Here is a 20,015-nt window from a genome sequence, read left to right as displayed (position 1 = left end):
GAGACCATTCAAGAAGCATGAACTTGCTTATGAATTTAAAACGTCTAGGTGAAGCAGTGTAGAGTAAGGAAGAGGTATTGTCAATTTTTCAGTTGGAAAGCTATTTGGGGGCCTTCTCTAGATGAAAAGTGGACTCATCAAAATTCCTTTGTTCTTTAAACAGCAGCTGAAAGATGGCTTGCTTTAAAATTTCTAAAGACAAATGAATTAAAAATAATGTTTTGCTAGGAAAGGATAGTGGGGCACAGTAGAAGTGGTTTCGTCAATTTTCATGATAGTTATTTTTTGTCTATGTACCCAAAATAACCCCACAAGGGGCTGGGAAATGAGTTGGTCTGATTAATTTAGTTATCTTCAGTCAGGCTGTTAACAGATTTGTAGGGTGTCTTACCAGCAACGCGTGCCATGGTCTTGACATTTGATTATCTACCCTTGGGGCTTAAGGGTCACTCTATGGTTTATTTTTTTTCCCCCAGAGTATACCTGGTGCTCTACAGTCAACTTAAAAGATACTGTATTATTTTGAGATATTTGTATAGCGAGTATAAAGTGTCGTATTGGCATCTTTGATAAATCTCTACCAGAGAGGGGCTTAGAATACAACACATCTTATAGGTGTGGTGACTTTATAAAAATTATTTGAAGATGACGGTGAAGTGAATTCTTAAATTCAAAAAGTTATCATTTATCCTTTTAGACTTGATGTATTCCTTTAATTATTTGCATCTTTACCTTCCTTTTTATAGGAAAATTACTTGTTTCAGGAAGTCAAACGAGTATTAAATTATCAAAACTTGTACTTCTTGCACTGTCTCCTGTTTATATTCCTGATTCTTCAAGATATCATTCAGATTATTAGCTACAGCTGTTTATACTTCTGGACCAGGGGCTGATTCTTTTACTGAGTAAAAATATGTACTTCTTCTATTGATCAGAGGGGAAACCACTCATTCAGCCATCGTTTTCAAAACTATTGCATTTCCATGAATTGAATTATGTTTTCTAGGAGTAGTTTGAATTTCTTATATGGAATAGAACAATGAAACAATAGCATATTTTTTTTTCTCGGAACTTTCCTGGTTGTTTATTGAACATTTGAGTAACAGTGAATTTATTCAATATCATACTGTAGTCTCTGTTAGCCATCGTTATGGTTTACTTACATTTTCAGTTTAAATAAAATTTGTAGACTTTCATTAGGCATTAAATTGAGTGTTTTGTGAAAGTCAAACTGGAGTGCATCAATGTTCAGTTAATATGATTCGTTTTCCCCACTAATCCATTCTCCCTCCCTTCTTTGTTTTTGTCCCTTTCCTTCTTTACTCTCATTTATATTTGCTAAATATCTATAGTGTATCATGCCAAGTTGAGTAGACATCCCCTCACCCACGGGGAGCTCCCAGTTGGGCGAGGCCTCTGGTGATCTCCCCCTTGAAAATCTCATCTATTTATGACTCATGGACTTTCCTTGGTAGAGACCTGTTACCTATTATTCATTTGCATACAGTTTTCTTCCATTGTTTTCCATTATGTTGCAAGCGATTTTTTTGTGACTTATTTCATGTTAATTGCTTCAATCACCTCTTTAAAAGATACAATTGCATTTGTTTTCTTTCAGTCCCCTAGCAACTTCTCAGTCTGTCAAGATCTTACAAAAATAATTCAGGCTGTGGTGAATTAACAAATTCCCTTTATAATTTAGGATTCTTGTCAGACCTGCCAGTGTGTGCAGAGCATATTCAAATGAGCTTTTTCCCTAACCTGCTTATAAAACAAAAACAAACAGCAAACTCCTGTTCTTTTAATATTCTTATTTTACCTTGAAATTGTTCATTGTTATTTTCCTTTAAATGAGAACACTTGGTTTTTTCTCAGCCATCTTAGATCATAATTATTTCAGAGTTTTCGTATATCAATAGGTTTCCAGAGTTTTAAGGGAAATGTAATATTTGAAAAACTTACTTATTTCTCTAAAAATTGTTGAACTGGCATCAGTTTTCTGATTGTTGATGGTGCTAAGTCTTGCTCCATGAGAATAATTGATACTCGAAAGTCCTATGGAGATCATTCTTGCTTTCAGTTTTTCCAGAAATTAGATTTCTTGCATCAGATTGTTTGTCGACCATTATATGCTTGCATTTTCAGGATACAATGAAAATATTAATCATTTGAATGTCTAAACCTTCTTTTATACCCACGAATATAAATGCTCAATATTATCTAATATTTCCCACTAGATTTAAAAAATATTTCTACTTTTTATTATACATCATGTGAACTTATTATTTACTTTCTATTACTTTAGATGTTTTAGTTTTAGATAACCAACTTTCCTTTTTTTTAAATTTTATTTTGAAACGATTTCAATCTCACTAGGAATTTACAAGAATAGTACAGTGAACTCTCTACCTTTTAGGTGGATTCACTATTTGTTAATGTTTTGCCACATCTACTTTATCATTTCCTTGTGTGCTCTTCTCTCTCTCTGTCTCTGCTCTCTCTCTGTGTGTGTAGGTGTGTGTATGTGTGTACAGATGTAAATGTATACATGTGTGTATGTATCTAGATAGATGGGCAGAGAGAGAGAGATTTAAATAGAGATATAATTTGTTTTCATGAACACTTGAGAATAGGTTTCAGGCACCCTGCTCCTTTATCCCTAAATACCTCAGTGTGCATTTCATAAGAGCAAGGATTTTACCTTCCATAACCACAGTACAAGGACCACAATCAGGAAAGGTGACATGGATCCAGTATGATAATGTAATCTTATAAAACATTTTCAAATGTTGCAATTTCACTAATTGTCTCAATATTGTTCTCTGTATATTTCTCCCCCTAGTCCAGGACCCAATCCAGGAACCACATTACATTCAGTTGTCATCTCTCTTTAGTCTCCTTCATCTAAAATAATACCGTAGCCTTTCTTTGTCTAAAATGACATTAATGCATATTTTTAATCTTATTTTGAGTGTGAGAACATTTAAGTTCTACTTTCTTAGCAATTTCAAGAATACAATACAGTGTTATCAACTACAGTCACCATGTTATGCATTAGATACTTAGGCCTTATTTATCTTATAGCTAAAAGTTTATGCCCTTTTACAACCTCTCTTCCTATTTTCCCCAGCCCCTAGCGATAATCAATCTATTCTATAATTTCTTTTTTTGTTTTTTCAGATTCCACACATAAGTGATACCTTGCAGTATTTGCCTTCTCTGTCTGGCTTATTTCACTTAGTATGTCCTCCAAGTTGATCCACATTATCACAAATGGCAGAAATTCCTCCTTTCTTATGGCTGAAAAATATTGCACTGAATATACAAACCACACCTTGTTTATCCATTCATCCGATGATGGCCACTCAGGTTGTTTCCGTACTTTGCCTATTGTCAATAACGCTGCATGAACATGGGGGTGCAGCTGTCTCTTCAGTATCCTGCTTCCATGTTTTTTGGATTTATACCCAGAAATGGGATTGCTGGATCGTATGGTAATTCTATTTTTAATTTTTTGAGGAATCTGTATACTGTTTTCCATACCAGCTGTACCAGTTTACACTCCCACCAACAGTGCACAAGGGTGCTCTTTTCTATACATAAAATGACATGAACATTTTTGAAGAATAAGGGTTAGTTATTTTGTAAAACATCCCTCAGTTTGGGTTAGTTTGAGATTTCCTTGTTACTAGATTTAGGTTACGTGTTTTTCGGGAGGAATACCACTGAGGGAAATTTGTGTCCTCAGGAAACATGTCTTCTCGTATAGAGATATTCCTTTTTATTTTATAATACTTGCAATTTATAACTAATTTATGGGGAGATACTTTGCGATTATGTAAATATCCAATTCCTCATGAAAAGCCTTCATCTACCAGTGTTAGCATCTGTTGATAATTCTTGCTTGAATCAATCATTTATTGCTTAATTATTAGTCAATTGTTTAAATGGTGATTTTCTATATCTTTATTCCTTCTACATTATAATGTGAAGAAGAGCTTTCCTTTCTCCCTCTTTCATTTTATATCAGCATTTATTCTTGGATTCTTATTTTAATTATTTGGATTATGTGCTGTAACTTTCATTATTTAAATTGAGGCACATATTTTCTCAGTTTTGGTTGTTGAGAGAGCTCCTTTGGGACTTTGTTTTTATATTCTCATTTTCTTTCATTCAGTGATACATAGATCCATAAAAGTTTTCTTTGCTTATATTCATTTACTATCTCAATCTCAAAGATGCCATCTTTTTTTTTTTTGCTGAGGAAGATTCTTCCTGAGCTGACATCTGTGCCAATCTTCCTGTATTTTGTATGTGGGTCTCAGCCACAGCATGACCACCAATGAGTGGTGTATGTCTGCACCTGGGAAATGAATGTGGGCCACCAAAGTGGAGCACACACAACTTAACAACTAAGCTATGGGGTTGGCCCACAAAAGTGTTATCTTGATGAAATTACCAAAAAGCAAAAAATAGCATTAGGTGAAAGTATAATTTTCAAAAAGTTAAAAACATGACCCATATATAGCCATAGTAAGTGTGTTAAAGAATTTTTTTAATTCATTACTGAAAGAACCAATAGGATGGTAAATCTGATTAAAAAGGGAATTTGAGAGCCTGAGTACTTATGGTCAATGAAACGTAGAACGCGGAAATAAGATTGCATAGCTAGATATCAAACTCCATAATGTGCTACATAGCAATAAAACTGCAACCATTTGTATTATCTTTTCTATGAACAGAAATCCACCAATTTACATCTAATTTCACAGAGACTAGGTACTTACCAACATAAAACAGTAAATCAAACAAAGGTACATTCTCCTCGAAATTTAAATACTCCTTGAGTGGGTCTGTTACACAATTCTTCACATTACATTGCAAGAACAGACACTATCCTCTGACTTATTTCCATATTTTGGATAATTTTCCTTATTACTTCAAAGTTGTATTTGTCTTAAAATGCCGAGTCAGATCCTTTGAGTTCTATTCTTCAATTTTAATTGAAAATCTAAAATTTTCATTGGTGTCTCTTGTGGTTCTTCTTAAATCTCTTTCCCTGCAATTTAACCCCGTTTCACATGTGGAGTTAGACTTTGTCTGCTGCAATAATCCAACCTGAATGTGAAGACTTCGTAGACTCGTGATCTCCTCTTCTTTGGAATAATTAATTCTTTCCCGGTTTTCCTGTATTTTCTATCATCTTATCTTTGAGTGTTTTGTTCTTTTTCCGGAAACTTTTGGCTTTTTTCATAGTTCTTAAAACTGCAGAGCCCCAGACATGACGCTGTATTCGGATGAGTCTAACAAATACCCAGTACATTGCATCTATGCTGTTTCAACATACATACCCATATCTGCAAAGGCTGTACGGGATAGCACTCTAGACTTATGCATTTAGCCCTGCATTCATTTAACTATTCATTCATTCATTCAAAATTATTTTATTGTAGTAAAAATACACCATATAAAATTTACACTTCAACCATTTCCAACTGTACAGTTCAGTTGTATCAAACGTATTCACGTTCTTGAGCAACCATCTCCAGAAATTTTTCTTCTTGCAAAACTGAAACTCTATACTCATTAAACAATAATTCCCCATTTCTCCCTCCCCCAGCTTCTGGCAACCACCATTCTAATTTCTGTTTCTATGAATTTGACTACTCTAGATACTTCATATAAGTGGAATCAGACAATATTTGCCCTTGTGTGACTGGCTTATTTCACTGAGCTTAATGTCCTCAAAGTCCATCCATGTTGCAACATCTGTCAGAATTTCCTTCCTTTCTAAGGCTAAATAATATTTTACTGTAAGTATATATGACATTTTGTTTATCCATTTATCTGTCAACGAACACTTGCGTTGCTTCACCTCTTGGCTATTGTGGGTAATGCTACTATGAATGTAGTTATGCAAATACCTCTTCAAGATTCTGCTTTTAGATCTTTTGGATATATACCTAGAAGTGGAATTGCTGGATCATATGGTAATTGTATTTTTAGTTTCTTGAGGAAACACCATACTGTTTTCCATAGCAGCTGCACCATTTTTCATTCCCACTAGCAATGTACAAGAATTCCAATTTCTCCACATCCTTGCTATCACTTGACTGTTTTTGTGATAGTAGCCATCCTAATGGATATAAAGTATGTCTTCTTGAAGTTTGGATTTGCGTTTCTCTAATGATTAGTGATGTTGAGCATCTCTTTTCATATGCATGTTGGCCATTCATGTATCATCTTTGGTCACTCAGTCATTTTTAATCATCTTTTGAGTGCCTTTTAAAGCCCTAGATCTTGCGCTAAGTACCAGAGAAACAAAGAAGAATAGAATAAGTTTCTAGATCTCAAGAAGTTTATAAAACTGCTTAGGAAACTAACCTGTCAACAAGAGACTCCGAAACAAAGTGGTAAGTGTCCTGAGAGAGGTATGTGCAAAGTGCTTTCTGGTTGTGCATCCTACCTTGCATCTCTAGTATTTTTCTTCTTAGTATTTGCTTCTGAACATACCAATGGCCAATTATACCTTATTCCTTCAGAGATAATTTACAAATTTGCCCCTTCAGCTACTTATACTTACCTTTTATTATTCATTGGCTTTTGCAACTGAGCTGAATTTCCTCAGCTCCCTAATGAACAGAATAAAGCAAAATAGTCCTTTCAAGCTTACTTCAGTCATCAAACAACTGTGGCCTGTCACGATGCCCAGGACCTGACATATTGCCTCACTGCCAATTCCTAAACTCCACAGGAATTTCCTCTCTTTGCGACTAATTTGAGAGGTCAATGTTCACTCCCTCAACAATCGTTCTATATTTTCTGCAGTGCAAACATGGCTCAAATACTAAACTGTGTCTCTTTCCCCAGTTTTACTTCCTCTTTGCATAGAGTCAGGAAGAGTCAGGAGAAGGAGGAATATAGAGAAATATGAGAGAAGAACTGTTACCAATATGAGATTGGTTGACCTAGGGTCCTGCCTACGCTTGTTAAATGGTCACTGATTTAAAAAGAAAAAAAATGTATGTATATGCATATTCTTCTAAAATTTCAAGTTTACATGGAGCCAGCCACGGTTCTTAAAGCATTACCCATCAAACTACTTGATCCAAACCACTAATCTAATGCCTTTATGCTGTGATAATAGAAATCCATTTATTTTCTCTCGGGAAATAGCTCAAATAGTAGAATCAGACTTATGTAAAGTATAAACTAACAAGGACTCAGAACAGATCTCTCCTGCAGGGGCGATATCAGTGGTTCCCACCAGGCTAATATTTAGCCATTAATCAGCCATTAACCTTTGATTTAATTCCTTATTTTTTTAGCCGTACGTACTTCAGCCTGTGCTCATTTGGTATTTCTTAGAAATCACTGCTGCTGCAGTATTCTGGGATAGTGAAAACAGGGCAACATTTACTGAACTCGACAAAGGTAGTTCCAGTTACAGCCTGTCATTTTATTTCCACCCTGAGACAACATCTTTTGAGGATGAGAAGTACCATCCTGTTTATCTATTTTTTTAAGCTGGACAAGAATAGACGCTAAAAGTCACTCACAGTTATTCCTGACAGTTGGGTATGACTTCCATTCTAAAACTTGAACAAATTGTGACTTGAAATGTCTATTTGGGATAGTATTTAAGAATTTGATGTCTCTCTGTTTCCTGAGATTTATATGCTGAGAGGTTTTCTCTGTAAATTATAGCAAATAAAATAGTAAGGATCTAACAGAAATCGGTCCTGCTCCTGACAGTTTGCAGTGTTAAGGCACAATGCTATCAAACTGGGCTCCTAGTCTGGTAGCATCGCAATACCTGGGAGCTTTTTATAAAGACAGGTTTTCTTTGAAATGGGCAAATTTCTTTAAAAGACACAAATTTCCAAATGAACTCAAGAAAAGAGTAGAAAACTTGAATGGTCCTATAACTGTAGGGAATAGATGTATAAAAACTATATACTAAAAGCTCTGCAATTTTGCTGAAGGAAATTAAAGAAGACCTAAACAAAGGGGATGTTTGCCACGCATAAATTCTAAGTCTCAATGTCATCAAGATCGCAATGCTCTCAATGCCAGACTTTTTTTTTTTTTTTTTTTGAGGAAGGTTAGCCCTGAGCTAACTGCTGCCAATCCTTCTCTTTTTACTGAGGAAGACTGGCCCTGACCTAACATCCATGCCCATCTTCCTCTACTTTTTCATGGGATGCCTACCACAGCATGGCGAGCCAAGCGGTACCAAGTCCGCACCCTGGATCCGAACCAGTGAACTCCGGGCCGCCAAATCGGAAAGTGTGAGCTTAATCAATGTGCCACCAGGCCGGCCCCCACAAGACATTTTTAAAGAAATTGACACGTTTATTCTAAAATCTAAATGGAAGTTCAAAGAAGCCAGAACAGCCAAAAAAACTTTGAAAAAGGAGAAGAAGTTTGGAGAACTAACAGCCCCTGAATTCAAAGCTTACTATAAAGCTAGAGTATTTGACACAATTTGGAACAGATAGAGAACCCAGAGATAGAGCCACGCATACAGGGTCCAACTGATTTTCACAGATCTGCTCGAGTAACGAAGTGGTGCTGAAACAACTGGATATATGTATGGGAAAAAAAATGAACCTCAATTCTGACTTGATACTATACCAAAAATTAACTTGAAGTGGACCTAAAAGTGAAAGCTAAACCTACAAAACTTCTAGAAGAAAACCTCGGCTAAATAAACATAGGATAATCATTGTGACATTGGCTTGGGCAAAGATAAAGAAGACAGAAAACGCAAACGATGAAAGAAACGCAATCGTAGACCTGCTTCCACACCTTCTGAATTATGGCCTCTGACTGGTGGAGCTCAGGAATCTGTTTAACAAGCTCTCTGGGTGATTCTTTTGCCTGCTAAGGTTTGCGATCCAGCATAATAAGTGTAAAAACATATTAACATGTGAGTATCCAAATTTCTCCTCATTCCTCCCTTAAAATAATTGGAGAGGAGGAGAAGAACGGGAAAGAAAAGACTTGTGATTTTTTTGATAAAAACAGTGAGACAATGAGGGTTGAAGTAAATTCCAGCGTCCAGAGTGGTGCATAGCCCAGGAAGCAACACCACATGCACAGAGAGTTGAGAGCAAGAAAGGATGAGTATGTGACAGGGTTGAAGGAGTGAGAATCTCCAGAAAAGTTTTCTACATCTTGAGTTTTTTTTTTTTTTTTGAGGAAGACGGGCCCTGAGCTAACATCTGTGCCCATCTTCCTCCGTTTTATTTGTAGGACGCCTGCCACAGCATGGCTTGGTAAGTGGTGTGTAGCTCCACGCCCGGCATCCGAACCAGTGAACCCCTGGGCCACCGAAGCAGAGCACACGAACTTAACTGCTGCACCACTGGGCTGGCCCCTTGAGATGTTTTTTTAAGGTGAGGAATAAGGATATTGACTTCATTTTAGCATTCTTCAAGAAACTTAAGTTAATTTTAGAACATTTTCCAAGTTCGTTTTGGGGTCTGGACAGTGTTTTACTGAATGCAACACCTACTCTAAGATTTACCGTGTGCGTCTCTGGGTTCATAAGAATTACAGAAGAACATTTTGTTTCCACCTCGATTACCAACAATTATTCATTCAATGAATGTGTGAAATAATTGAAGACGTACTTCTCCAGCATTATCAGATATTATTTAAAGAGTACCATTTCACAAACAGGTCAACATCAAGGTGAATGCATTGCCATTAACTTTGCAAAGTTAGGTCACCTCTCTCCACATTGCAATTTGGGTATTAGGTGACATATTTTAGGATGGTATGCAGAATTCACAAGAAAGCCTTCTAAAGGTTCACCTTTATAAAGGTCCAGAAAAATACCCTGTCCATTTAACGTGGGCCTCAGATCACAAATTTAAAATAGTGTTGATTAAAATGCAGTCCGAAATAAGTAGCTGAAAGTGTTGGAAAATATGGATTATATAATTTAACATTGAAACAATACTTAGAATGGTGCCTGGCACATAGTGAATGCTATATAAGTGATAAGAAAATAAATTCAATAAAATATGTACATTTCTTTATTATTGAACATTTCCCATACAGCAGGCCCAGAGCAAAGTGCTGGGTTTAAAATGACAAGCCAAAAAGAGAGAACTCTTGTCTTCATGGCACTTAGGGTCTACAGGTTAGACACTCAGATAATCACATAAATAAAGATATAACTAATTATAAGGAAGGAATAAAAAATATCTGGTGCAGTAAGAAAATAGGATGTAGTCTGATGAGTCAAGGAGCTTCACAGAGGAAGTAATATTTAAGCCAAGTTCTGAGTCATGGATAGGAAACAGCTAAGCCAAGGGAAGAACTTGTGTTAATTCTCTGGGTAAAGAATAAAAGTAGCACCTTTCTGAAAATGGAAGCAGGTTTATTTGACTGATGTAAAGAAAATGAAGCCTAAAGGGGCTTACAGTGAAGCTGTAACTTCACTATGCACTTTGTAAATTATGCTAAGATAAGAATGTACATCTTCATCCTAAAATCAGTGGAAGGACATCAGAGGTTTTATTTTTTTTAAAGATTTTATTTTTTTCCTTTTTCTCCCCAAAGCCCCCCAGTACATAGTTGTATATTCTTCGTTGTGGGTCCTTCTAGTTGTGGCATGTGGGACGCTGCCTCAGCGTGGCTTGGTGAGCAGTGCCATGTCTGCTCCCAGGATTCGAGCCAATGAAACACTGGGCCGCCTGCAGCGGAGCGCGCGAACTTAACCACTTGGCCATGGGGCCAGCCCCAACATCAGAGGTTTTAAGTAAACAGTAAATGTGTCTGTGTATGTGTGTATATATGTGCACACACACATGTGTGAGAGAGAGAGAGAGAGGTGCTAACTGAAAAGATAACTCTGGCCCAGGTTGGAGAATGGGATGCAGAGGCAAGAGTGGATGCTGGGAGATAGTGATCCAGGAAAGAAAGAATGCTGTCTTGGACTAAAGAATTAAAGTCAGGCTGTGGCTTTAGGGAGAAGTAGATTGATTTGCTTGATTAAATCAATAGCATTTGTTACTGGATTGGATTTGAGGGAGAGGTGATGAAGAAAGCAGTATCAAGGATGACTCCTGGGTTTCCATTGAACATGTCCTTCATTGATACAAGGAAGAGTCGGGGAAGGGGCAGGCTTTGGGGAGGAGATTATAATCTAATTTTAGATATTTTGAGTTTGAGGTAGCTTTGTGATTTTTCAAGTAGAGCTGTGAAGTAGGCAATGCTATTTGGGATGTGAACTCAGAGAAGGGGTACGGGCTAGAGATATAGATTTGGGAGGTAACTCTGTTTAGATGGTAATGGGAATCACATGCATAGATGAGCTTCCATAGAGCTTTCAGAGTTAGAAGAATATAGACTTTATGATGAGTCCTCGGGAATGTCAACATTTAATGACCAAGCAGAGGGGACAGAGCCTGCAGAGAAGACAGATAATGAATAGCAGACAAGCTAGAGGCTATCAAGGGAAGAGGTATTTCTAGAAGAAAGAAATGGTCAAGTTGAATGCTGCTGAGAACGGGTGAGAAAGGACTGAAGGAAAAGAGCGATAGGACAGTTACAGCTGACACCGGACAGAGCAGCTTCTGGGAAGTGGTGGGGGCAGATGACAGACTGAAGTGAATTGAAGAATATGTTCTGGAAAATAGCAGAATCAAAGAGACTAAATCTGTTTAGGAGTGGAGGAGACTTATTCTGAGTTCTGCTTACAGATTCCGAAATGTGAATGAAATAGTACCGGGAACTGGCAGACGCGTCTTAACCAAGGGACCCAAGTTAGCATCTTCAATAATAGGATAAACTGACATCTTTAATGTCATTATCTGAGAAGGATTTAACATAGCTTATGGAGACTCTCTGCCAACTGTGCGTAAGCTGAATGCAGTCATGAGTAAACAATCAGAAAAACCCAAATTGAATTGGCCTAGATTCTTAAAAATCCATGTCATGACAGAAAAAGGAAGGTTGAGACACTGCTTCAGATTAAAGGAGAATAAACAGACACATAACTGAATGCAACGTGTAGTATTGAATTGGATCCTGAATCCAAAAGGAAAAAAGTGCTATAAAAGACATTATTGAGACAATTTATGGAATTTGAATATGTATTGTATATTAGATGATAGTCTTGTAGTAATATTTAATTTTCTGAATTAGATTTTTCTCCTGTGGTTGTATAAGAGAACATCCTGTTCTTAGAAGATGCATACTGAAGTATTTCAAGGTAAAAGGTCACAAATGATTTAGCAAAAGTGATATGTGTATACATATAAACATAGTCACATATAGAGATGCAGACAAAGCAAATGTGATAAAAAACTAGCAATTGCTAACTCTATTCGTGCAACTTTCCTGTAAATTTAAACACAGAAAAGTTCATTGTGCTATTTGTGTACTTTTGCTGTAAGTTTTGAATTATTTTCACAGTAAAAAATGTAAAATTCAGGAAATATCAGAGCTCTACGCTATCTGCTAATGTTTATTATTCACAAGATATCATATGCAGATTGGAAAGAACAATTTTGGATGTTCTGAGTATTAGTAACAGCGTTCATTTATGGCATGAATATGATTTGAAACCTAATTTCAGTGGTGAAGGACAGATACCTTCCATGACCTTTCCTTCACATGACATTCTACTAAAATCGCAAGACTGTCTTTTCTGTCAAAAATTGTCACAGTGATCCTACGTGAGAACTTAACTAGATTCAGCTAGCATCTGTGGAGACGCTCTAAGTGTAATGCTAGAATCTAGGTATCGTAGGGACTGTGGAGATGAACGTGAGCATCGGGGCTCTCAAGAAGCCTGTGATCCAGTATGGAGGCTCTGACAGGATCACATTGTCACAGAAATTCGTGAAAACACAATAAATGTACTTCAAAGGGAGAGGAAGCCTGCAGAGCAGTTTCCCAGACTCTGGATTGGCCAGAGTGGTAAAATGTTACCACCAACAAAAATGGTGGGGAAATTTAAAAACAGGAAGGATATAAGAAAACAACCATCATCACCCACTTTCAGTATCATTTTATAGAGAAAAGAGATTTTAATACGAAAAAACTATGAAGGACGACATCAAAGTAAAGAAAAGTTTTTATTTACAATTTATTTTATTTATTTATTTTCATTGAGGTAACATTGGTTTATAACATTCTATAAATTTCAGGTGTAGATCATTATATTTCGATTTCTGTGTAGACTACATCATGTTCACCACCCAAAGACTAATTACCACCCATCACCACACACATGTGCCCAGGCAGACCTTTTGCCTTCCTCTCTCCCCACACCCCCCTAGTAACCACTAATCTAATCTCTGTATCTATGTGTTTGTATCTTCTATTTATGAGTGAGATCATATAGTATTTGACTTTCTCCCTCTGACCTGTTTTACTTAGTGTGATATCCTCAAAGTCCATCCATGTTGTCACAAATGGCAAGATTTTGTCTTTTTTTGTAGCTGAGTAGTATTCCATTGTGTATATACACCACATCTTCTTTATCCATTCATCCCTTGATGGGGAGTTAGGTTGCTTCCGAGTCTTGGCTGTTGTGAATAATGCTGCAATGAACATAGGAGTTCATATATCTTTATGCATTCACGTTTTCATGTTCTTTGGATAAACACCCAGCTGTGGAATAACTGGATCATATGGTAGATCTATTCTTAATTTTTTGAGGGATCTCCATACTGTTTTCTGTAGTGAATGCACTAGTTTGCTTTCCCACCAGCAGTGTATGAAAGTTCTCTTTTCTCCACGTCCTCTCCAACACTTGTTATTTCTCGTCTTGCTAATTACAGCCATTCTGACGGGCATGAGGTGATATCTCATTGTAGTTTTGATTTTCATTTCCCTAATAGTGACATTGAACATCTTTTCAAGTGTCTGTTGGCCATCTGTATATCATCTTTGGAAAAATGTTCCATGGTGTATATGAGCCTGTTCATATCCTTTGCCCATTTTTTTGATCGGGTTCTTTTTTGTTGTTGTTGATTTGTATGAATTCCTTACATATTTTGGAAATTAACCCCTTGTCAGATATACGATTTGCAAATATTTTCTCCCAGTTGGTGGGTTGTCTTTTCATTTTGTTCATGGTTTCCTTTGCTTTGCAGAAGCTTTTTAGTCTGATGTAGTCCCATTTGTTTATTTTTTCCTTTGTTTCCCATGCCTGAGTAGACATGGTATTAAAAAAAAATGCTGCTAAGACCAATGTGAAAGAGTGTACTGCCTAGATTTTCTTTTAGGAGTTTTATGATTTCAGGTCTTACCTTCAAGTCTTTAATCCATTTTGAGTTGATTTTTGTGCATGGTGTAATATAATGGTCTATTTTCCTTCTTTTGCGTGTGACTGTCCAGTTTTCCCAACACCATTTATTGAAGAGACTTTTCCTTCTCCATTGTATGTTCTTGCCTCACTTGTTGAAAATTAGCTGTCCATAGAGGTGTGGGCTTATTTCTGGGCTTGCAGTTCTGTTCCATTGATCTGTGTGTCTGTTTTTGTGCCAGTACCATTCTGTTTTGATTACTATAAGACTGTGGTATATTTTGAAATCAGGGAGTGTGACACTTCCTTCTTTGTCCTTTTTTTCTCAGGATTCCTTTGGTTATTTGGGGTCTTTTGTTGTTACATATAAATTTTAGGATTCTTTGTTCTATTTCTGTGAAAAATGTCATTGGAACTTTGATAGGGATTGCATTGAATCTGTAGGTTGCTTTAGGAAGTATGGATATTTTAGCCATGCTAATTCTTCCAATCCAAGAGCATGAGATATCTTTCCATTTCTTTGTGTGTTCTTCAATTTCTTTCAACAATGTTTTATAGTTTTAAGTGTACCAATCTTTCACCTCTTTGGTTAAGCTTATTCCTAGGTATTTTATTCTTTTTGTTGCAATTGTAAATGGGATTGTATTCTTAATTTCTCTTTCTGCTAGTTTGTTGTTAGTGTATAGAAATGCAACTGACTTTTGTATATTTATTTTACCTGCAACTTTACCAGATTCATTTATTATTTCTAAAAATTCGTTGGTGGATTCTTTAGGGTTTTCTATATATAGAATCATGCAAATACTGACAGTTTCACTTCTTCCTTTCCAATTTGGGTCCCTTTTATTTCTTTTTCTTGCCTGATTGCTCTGGCTAGGACTTCTAATACTAGGTTAAATAAGAGTGGCAAAAGTGGGCATCCTTATCTGGTTCCTGTTCTTAAAGGGATAGCTCTCAGTTTTTCTCTGTTAAGTATGATATTAGCTATGGGTTTGTCATATATGGTCTTTATTATGTTGAGGGGCTTTCCTTCTATCCCCATTTTATTCAGAGTTTTTAATCACAAATGGGTGCTGTATCTTGTCAAATGCTTTCTCTGCATCTATTGAGATGATCATGTGATTTCTATTCTTCATCTTGTTAATGTGGTGTATCACATTGATTGATTTATGGACGTTGAACCATCCCTGCATCTCTGAAATATATTCCATTTGATCATGGGGTATGATCTTTTTAATCTATTGTTGTATTAGATTTGCTGGTATTTTGTTGAGGATTTTTGCATCAAAGTTGGTCAATGATACTGGCCTGTAATTTTCTTTTTTGTGTTGTCCTTGTCTGGTTTTGGTATCAGGGTGATGTTGGCCTTGTAGAATGACTTAGGAAGCTTTCCTTCCTCTTCAATTGTTTGTAAGAGTTTGGGAAGGATGGGTATTAAGTCTTTGAATATTTGGTAGACTTCACCAGAGAAGTGTCTGGTCCTGGACTTTCATTTTTTGGGAGGTTTCTGATTACTGTTTGGATTTCCTTACCGGTGATTGGTCTATTCAAATTCTCTATTTCTTCTTGATTCAGTTTTGGAAGGTTGCATAATTCTAAGAATTTATCCATTTCTTCCAGATTATCCAATTCGTTGATGTATAGCTTTTTGTAGTATTCTCTTACAATCTTTTGTATTTCTGAGGTGTCGTAATTTCTTCTCTTTCATTTCTGATTTTATTTATTGGACCCTTCTCTCTTTTTTTCTTGGTGAGTCTAGCTAAAGGTTTGCCATTTTTTAAAGTGTTTTCAAAGAACCAGCAGTTAGTTTCATTGATTTTTTTTCTATTGTTTTTTTTTGGGTCTCTATTTCATTTATTTCCACTCTGATTTTTATTATTTCCTTCCTTCTGCTGATTTTGGGCTTTGTTTGCTCATCTTTTTCTAGTTCCTTTTGGTGCACTGTCAGATTGTTTATTTGAGATTTTTCTTGTTTGCTGAGGTAAGCCTGTATTGCTATAAACTTCCTTCTCAGAACCGCTTTTGCTGTATCCCATAAATTTTGGCATGGTGTGTTTTCATTTTCATTTATCTCCAGGTATTTTTTGATATCTCCTTTGATTTCTTCATTGACTCAATAGTTGTTCAGTAGCATGTTGTTTAATTTCCACATATTTGTGGCTTTTCCGGTTTTCTTTCTGTAGTTGATTTCTGGTTTTGTACCATTGTGGTCAGAAAAGATGCTTGGTATTATTTCAATCCTCTTAAGTTTATTGAGACTTGTTTCGTGGCTTAATATGTGATCTATCCTGGAGAATGTTTCACGTGCATTCAAAAAGAATGTGTATTCTTTCGTTTTTGGATGGAATGTTCTGTCTGTATCTACTAAGTCATCTGGTCTAATGTGTCATTTAAGGCCAATGTTTCCTTATTGATCTTCTGTTTGGATGATCTCTCCATTGATGTAAGTAGAGTGTTAAAGTCCCATGCTATTATTGTATTATTGTCTATTTCTCCTTTTATGTCTGTTAACAATTGCTTTCTATATTTAGGTGCTCTTATGTTGGATGCACAGATATTTATAAGTGTTATATCCTCTTATTGGATTGTTCCCTTTATCATTATGTAGTGTCATTCTTTGTCTCTTGTTAAAAGTGTTTGTTTCAAAGTCTATTTTGTCTGATGTACGTATTGCTACCCCATCTTTCTTTTCATTACCATTTGAATGGGATATCTTTCTCTGTCCTTTCACTTTCAGAATGTGAGTGTCTTTAGGTCTGAAATGTGTCTCTTGTATGCAGCAAATATATGGATCTTGTTTTTTTATCCAATAGGCCACCCTATGCCTTTTTATTGGAGCATTTAATCCATTGACATTTAAAGTAGCTATTGGTAAGTATGTACTTATTACCATTTGGTTACTTTTTTTCTGTGTGTTTTAATAGTTCTTGTCTGTTCCTTCTTCTCTTGCTCTCTTCCCTTGTGGCTTGATGTTTTTCTTTAGCATTATGCTTGGGTAACTTTCTCTTAATTTTTTGTGTATTTATTATAGGTTTCTGGTTTGTGATTAGCATGGGGTGCATATATAATAACCAACATAAATAGCAATCTACATTAAGTTGATGGTCTCTTAAGTTGGACCTCTTGCTAAAAATTCTACTATTTCACTCCCCTTATCACACATTTTATGTTTTTGATATCATATTTAATCTCTTTTTTGTATGTGTGCATCTGATACCCTCATCATGGAAGTAAATAAATTTAGTACTTTTGTGTTTTAACCTTCATATTAGTTGGTTGATCTGCTACCTTTACTGTATTTTTGCCTTTATGAGTGATTTTATTGCTCCCCCTCCATATTTTACTTATTCCTATTTGTGATCTTCTCTTTCCCACTTAAATAAGTCCCTTTGGCATTTCTTGTAAGGCTGGTGTCTTCGTGATAAACTCTTTTAGTTTTGGCTTGTCTGGAAAACTCTATCTCTTCTTCCATTCTGAATGATAACCTTGCCAGGTAGAGTATTCTTGTCTGTAGGTTTTTCCCATTCAGTACTTTAAATGTATCATTCCACTTCCTTGTAGCCTGTGAGGTTTCTACTGAGAAGTCAGCTAATAGCCTTATGGGGGTCCTTTGTATGTAACTTGGTGCCTTTCTCTTTCAGTGTTTAGGATTCTCTCTTTATCTTTAATTCTTGACATTTTAATTAAAATGTATCTTGGTGTGGGCCACTTTGGGTTCATCTTGTTTGGTGCTCTCTGTGCTTCCTGTACCTGGATGTCTGTTTCTTTCTTTTGGTTAGGAAAGTTTTCAGCTATTATTTCTTCAAATAGATTCTCTACCCCTTTGTCTCTCTTTTCTCCTTCTTGGACACCTAAATCTGGATGTTAGTGCACTTGATGTTGTCCCAGAGTTCCCTTAGACTGTCTTTATTCTTTTTTAATTCTTTTTTATTTCTTCTGTTCAGCTTGGGTGATTTCCTCTAGTCTTTCATCCAGCTCACTGATCTGTTCTTCCGTATCATCTACTCTGCTATTGATTCCCTCTAGTGAAATTTTCATTTCCAGTATTGTATTCTTCAGTTTTGATTGATTCTTTTTTATATTTTCTAATTCTTTGTGGAATTTCTCACTGTACTCATCTCTTCTTCTCCCGAGGTCAGTGAGCATCTGTATGACTATTAATTTGTACTCTTTATCAGGTGGATTGTTTATCTCTGTTTCATTTAGTTCTTTTTCTGAGGATTTGTCCTGTTCCCTTGTTTGGAACATATTCCTTTGTCTCCTCATTTTGCCTCTTTCTCTGTGCTTATATCTATGTGTTAGGTGGATAAGGTAGATCTCCTGATCTTGGAGAGGTGGCCTTATGTAACAGATGCCTTATGAGGCCAAGCAATGCACTTCTGTCTTGTCACGTCACCAGTTCCAAATGTTCCAGGAGTGTCCTCTGTGTGGGCTACATGTGTCCTTCTATTGTGGCAGAGTTGCTTTTGCTGCAGGTGCCCAGGGAGGCTAAGCTGTCCCCCTGGCCGATTGGTTGTAATGCTCAGCTTCATGAGGCTGCCACAGTCCCTTCAGTCACTCTATTGGGTGGGTGGGTGGGGGGGGGGCCCTAGAATAGTTGGCTGCAAGGTCTAATAGCACATTCCTGCTGCAGTTTTTCTGTTAAGTGAGTAGGCCCCCAATGTGGCTGGTTGCTAGGCTCAGAGGCTCATAATCGCTGTAGACCTCTGGCCTGCAAGGCTATTGTCAGCTCTCAGTAGTGCAGCTGGGTGGGGCCAGCCCCAGGCATGGCAGCACACAATTGTTTCAGGTGTTGGAAAGCAGGGCAGTTCCCCTATGTGGCTGTTTGAGAAGCACAAGTCTGTTGCAGCTGACAAGACCCACTGCCTGCAGGCCCATACACCCCATCAACACAGTCCTGCCCCACATGCAACCTCCAACCCACTGAAGCTGATCTGCTGGCCTCACTGCAGAGGCCCCACACACCCCACATATGTGGGTCCACAAGTTTCCTGAGGGCTTGCTGGTGGATGGGGCCAGCTCCCAGGGCAGGCTGCCTGCCCTGGCTTAGCTGGATTAAATCCGTGCTCTGGTGGGCAGGGCAAAGCCCTCTGCTAACAGGCCAGGGGAAGAACTCCAATGGCATCTGCTAGTGTCTGTGTCAACATGCGTGTACTAGGTCACAATAATGGCTGCTGCCATTGTCTCAGTCCCTGGGGAGGTGGTCCCCACTGCCTGCTGCCTCCCTGAGATGAGTCCAGAGCCTATCAAATAAGTCTCTTTCACCAAAGGAGTGGGCACCTTTCTTTTTAGTGATTTTGTGTTGCTTCCTGAAATGGGTGAATTCATGAATGACCCCCTTAAGAGCAGGCTTTTCTTTCTCTTATGTTCCACAGCTTTTATGGGCCTTCAAAGCCAGATATTATGACACTCATCTTGGTCATGCTGAGCTCAAAAGCTGCTTATTGTGGCAGAGCTCTCCTGCTCAGATCCCCCTCTCCTCCAGGAAAATTTTCGTACCTTAACATTGCTCTCAGCCACGAAGCCCCACAGCTATACTGTGGCCTTTTTGTCTCCAGAAAAGTATTTCTGCCTCTTCCACCTCAGTCAGCACCGTCCCTTGTTGTGGGTTCTTTTTATCCAGATTCCGGTTCTCTCTCAAGGGTAATTGTTCCAATGGTAGTTGTAAATTTGTTGTGTCCATGGGAGGAGGTGAGTTCAGAGACTACCTACACTGCCATCTTCCCAGCAATCTCAAGAAAAG

The sequence above is a fragment of the Equus przewalskii genome, chromosome 5 (genome assembly GCF_037783145.1).
Source record: "Equus przewalskii isolate Varuska chromosome 5, EquPr2, whole genome shotgun sequence".
Classification (NCBI taxonomy): domain Eukaryota; kingdom Metazoa; phylum Chordata; class Mammalia; order Perissodactyla; family Equidae; genus Equus; species Equus przewalskii.
This window is presented reverse-complemented; position numbering follows the sequence as displayed.